The sequence below is a fragment of the Labrus mixtus genome, chromosome 1, assembly GCF_963584025.1.
Source record: "Labrus mixtus chromosome 1, fLabMix1.1, whole genome shotgun sequence".
NCBI lineage: Eukaryota > Metazoa > Chordata > Actinopteri > Labriformes > Labridae > Labrus > Labrus mixtus.
Genome location: NC_083612.1, coordinates 6,013,919 through 6,018,918, shown reverse-complemented (window position 1 = coordinate 6,018,918; position 5,000 = coordinate 6,013,919). Strand labels below are relative to the sequence as shown.

The window sequence follows — 5,000 nt, the reverse complement described above, 5'->3', positions numbered from 1 at the left end:
GTGTGTGTGTGTGTGTGTGTGTGTGTGTGCAGCTGAGAAGGCGTTCAGCAGCATCGATCCTCTCCTCAGTTTGAGCTCCCTGATGAATACAGAGCGACGTTATGATCGTTCATCTATTCAATGAGTCATTTAGTCGCCATGAGTTCGGACGGTTTGGGGCCTTTTACTCACAAATCATTTCCTGCTTCTTTGTGTTGTAGTGTACGTGTATGAGTACCTCGTAACACGTGTTAGGAAGAAAGGAAACACACCTTCATACGGGAACTTAAAGGATCAATCAGTGAGATGTGTAGTGAAATGATAAAGTGACTTTACTATATGATCAGACATTAAGGAAACATGCTATGTTGAAGTGTTGGCTTCTCTGACAACAATGCAGCAGTCAGTATGTCCTCCTTCTAACTTTAGATTCTGGTCCTGAATGCTCTGGATTTGTTTGGACCAGAGAAGGTAGGCGGTTTTAAGGCACCCCCACACGGCCGTTTTGGACGCCCCTCGGTTTGCCAGATATGAGAGCAGTTATCAGGTCAAACCAACAGGTGTTGCAGCGATGGAAGCGGGCAAGAGAAGTGGTTCAGATAGAAGTGATTGTACCCGACCTAAAAAGCCTCTGCATGTTTCTAATAAGCTCCACGAGCAGAAACGTGCTCAAACTAGGATCAATATTGGAGATGATTTTGAAAAATGGAGAGAGGTTAGAACACAGAAAGGTTTACAGACCGATGCAGAGCTGGATAAACACTGAAGCTTCAGTGTCCACCACATGGTGACCTGTGTGAGCATCGACTCTAGAGAGGAGGGGGGGAGACAGCTCTCTATAATGTTTAGAATTTAGACTGCAGTGCCCATTTTAAACACTAGGGGTCAGAGTTACATATTGCTCCTTTAACAGAAGAAGAAATTAATTCAAAATGAACTCTCAGTTCAGAGAAAGCTTCAACTATCTCTGCGACACCAACTCAAAGACACCATAATGAGTGAAAACACAAAATAATCCAGGAAATCTTCAGCTGTGTGACTCCGATCCTCCTCAGTCTGACTCTCAGAGCGCCATCCTGCTGGAGATTAAATACGCCAGCTGTATCATCACGAGTGATATACATGAAAGGGAGAGTTGTGTATTTTCAGAGTGGGGTACCTGTCAGTATATTCAACACTGTAGATGTCACTCATCAGCATTTCATCCATCTTAAAAAAACTTTTTCTGCTCCTGCTCGCTAGCATCTAAAAGTTTTTCTTTTCATTGATCAGAGCTACGAACTTTCAACGGTCGAGACAGACTCGGGGTGAACCACAAGGTTACTGTGCAAACAAATCAACGACAACAAAGGTCTGCAGTCACAGACGTCCACTCACAACAGACGGAGAAGACACTAGAGAAAATGGAATTAGCTGCTTTTGTGCGTCTCTTGAATGTGCTTCATGTTTCAGCTGATTGAATCAGAAATAAAGATGTTGACATTTTACTTTTACTTTGGATGTTTATCTTTTACTGGCTCCATTCAGCTTTTGGCCGAATGCACTGATGAGCAGTTACTTTAACAATTTCTTGAAGGTGCACTGGCCCCTGTTGGCCCCTGCCTAGAATCGCCTTCTCGGCTTTTTAGGTCGGGTACAATCACTTCTATCTGAACCACTTCTCTTGCCCGCTTCCATCGCTGCAACACCTGTTGGTTTGACCTGATAACTGGTCTCATATCTGGCAAACTGAGGGGCGTCCAAAACGGCCATGTGGGGGTGCCTTAAAACCGTCTACCTTCTCTGGTCCAAACAAATCCAGAGCATTCAGGACCAGACTCTAAATACTGGCTGCTGCATTGTTGTCAGAGAAGCCAGCACTTCAACACAGCATGTTTCCTTAGTGTCTGTCGGCTGCACGTCTTCATGCTCATAGCCTCTAGTTGTAAAAGATGGACAGTTAGTAGAGAGTCTGGTTTCTTGTGTTTTATTTGATGTAAAGTCAAATATCCTTCTCTCTCAGCGGAGGCGGGTTATCTGCAGATTTTTAATTAGCTTCTGCTTTAAGAAAAATAAAAGTTAACCACATGAATATTTCAGAATGTTCAGCCTGTGTGCGTTTTTAAGACAAAGTCCTTTATTGACTTTTAAGATTCTTATTGTGGAGCTGATACTTTAAATACAGCAGCTGATGATTTATGTTTGTTTCACTTTTAAATGAAGAAAGCCGACCCTGAAAGTTAACTGCAAAAGTGTTTTACCGAACACGAAAACATTTCACAAAATGCCTCAATATTTAATAAAGGGCAAAAATATTTCCCAATCAGAAAAATATGTTACAAAAAAATACATAAAACATTTAAAGGTCACATATTCTCCTCCTCTTCAACCAGTGTAAATAAGTCTCAGCGCTACTCAAAACATGTGTGTGAAGTTTCTTGTTCTAAATCCACTCTGATCCTGTATTTGATCATGTCTATAAACCCCTCTATTTCAGCCCTGCTCAGAACAGGCTGTTTCTGTGTCTGTACCTTTAAATATGTAAATGAGCTGTGTCTGACCACGCCCCCTCTCTGGAAGGGCTCAGGTGTCTCTGGCTTTCTTTCTCCATGCCTTATTGTTTACAGTGAGAAGGCAGACTCAGAGGGCAGAACAAACACCTAGCTGTGGGAGTGTCACCCACCTGGGGGAGGGGCTACTGCCCTTTGTGATGTCATGAAGGGAAAATCTCCACACGGCCTGTTTGAGCACACATTTTCTGACAAGTGGAGCAGGCAGAAGACATAGAGGATGGATTTTTCTCATCAATGGGGGGTTTGTAGACAGACTAGAGACACATGTTAGTGTTAGAGGAACATGGTGAAGTGTTCCTACAGAGGGTTCATTTCAAGTCATCTGCTGGCAGTTGAACCGATTTCTAAAAACACACGCTATACCACCACAACGACCACTAACCCTGGGATGGATGAAACAACAATAGTGAGGGGGGCGCACTTCAATGAGCTGACTGTAGTCATTAGTTTGTTACCAAGATTCGGTTAAAAACATAAACTCTAAGCTAGCAGAAGAAATAAAATGTAATAAAAAGAATATGTAGCCCTGATTTCACTATCTTTGTTTTTTGGTAAGATGCCAGAAACAGGACGGGAATGTAAAGGCTGTAATCTAGGTATGTCTAAAAGTGCGTTTTTTGTCTTCTGACAAGACAAACGAAACCTCTCGGGCAAACTCCGGTTTTATTCTTTGCAGAGCGACTCCACCGCGGACAAACCTGGAAACACATTCCTTAGAGTTAGCTCTCTCTCTCTCTCTGCAAAGTACAGGCAGCTCTTAATTTAGTGCAGAAAGTTCTGCTTAGCGCCAGCAAGCTACTCTTGATCAAAGTCATTAGTCACTTGATTTGGACTCTTTGCTGCTGAATAATTGAGGCTGCGGGAGGATAAAGGATTTGACTATGCTGGCTCACTAGTTAAGAGGAATAAGGAGAGTTCCCCCTCATCGAGAGAGGAGAGGAGGGGAGCGAGGGCATGCAGGAGGAACTGAGGGATGCTGAGAAAAGAGAAGAGTAAATTAGAGAAAGATTGAGAGGGAGGGAGTGAGAGTCTGATATATGCTCCATCTGCTCATAGCTCTGTCCACTCCAGAACTGATGAAACATTTAACACTATAATATCTGTGAAAACCACCCACGTCTGCAGAGGAAAATTCCCTGTTTCACCCGTCTCTACCGCCAGCTTGTCGCACAAACATTTCCTAGATTCTTCCCTTAAACTGAAGTCCATTTGTTCAGTCAGACTCTGGGTGCTTCACTTCCTTTGAGCATACATCAAACAGATAACAGTGCTCTGATTTATTCTTTGTTAGATGATGTACTCAACAATATAATGATATGTATTCTGTCTATTTTTTCTCATCTAATGTCTCCCAGTTCTGATTTATTTCAGCGACTCGTCTGAGAGTCTGTTGAATTCAGAGCAGATAAAGAGAAGAAGACAAGACACACAGAAATGATTTATTATTCTTAAACGCAGATAAAAAAGGCTGAAAGGCTGAAGTAAATTGTTATGCCTGGTAATGTATAGGCTAGACTTGATTTTAGTAAATTATCTTTTTATGCAGACGACACCTTTATCTATACTTCTGCCTCATACGTAGCAAGCATGATTAATGAACTACAGTGGTGTTGTTCCCTCAACAAGCCTGAAGGCAAAGCTCGATCTTCTTTCAAACCCTCACCTGTGGTCATGAGCTTTGGGTAGAGACTGGAAGAATAAGATCAAGGATACTAACGGCGGAAAAGAGTTTCCTCTGGAGGGTGTCTGGGCTCACCGTTAGAGATTATGGAGCTCAGACATTTGGGGGGAGCTCGGGGTAGAACCGCTACTCCTCCACATCGGAGAGAGCCAGTTGAGGTGGTTCGGGAACCTGATTAGGATCCTCCTGGTCGCCTCCCTTTGGAGTTTTTCCAGGCACGGCCAACTGGGAGGAGATTCGGGGGAAGACCCAGAGACGCTGCTTGTCAACAGGCAAGGCAGGCAATTACTTGCGGCCCCAGACCAGTAGAGGGCCACAAAAGCAGTGGCTGAAAATGTTCACATTTTGCAATGATGGTAGGAAACCTCCCTTTGGGGGCCCCATTTGAAAGCACTCATTCTCGTTTTCTTGTTGAATGTTGGTTGGAGGGCTCCACAATTGATTTTTGTCTAGGGCCCCAATGGACTCTAGAACCGCCACTGGGTAGACCCCAGAGTTCCCAGAGGTGGTTCGGGCGTCTGATCAGGATGACTCCTGAACGCCTCCCATTGGAGGTTTTCCGGGCACTCTCAACTGGGAGGAGACTCCGGGGTAGACCCAGAGCTCTCTGGAGGGATTATATATCCCATTTGACCTGGGGATGACTCAGATTCCCCCAGGAGGAGTTGGAAAACGTTGCTAGGGAGAGGGACGTCTGGGTGGACTTATTTCGCCTGCCAACGAGACGCGACCTCGGATAAGCAGAAAGAAATGGATGGTTGGAATCTTGTTTAATGTTTTACAAAAGA

The 5,000-nt window shown here is 44.0% G+C and overlaps 1 protein-coding gene across 2 annotated transcripts in view; it reads left to right on the top strand.

Moving 5' to 3' along the window:
* LOC132976108 (multiple epidermal growth factor-like domains protein 11) overlaps positions 1 to 5,000 on the top strand; it is a 117,606-nt gene that overhangs the window by 70,775 nt on the left and 41,831 nt on the right. The gene's annotated exons all lie outside the window — the stretch shown is intronic.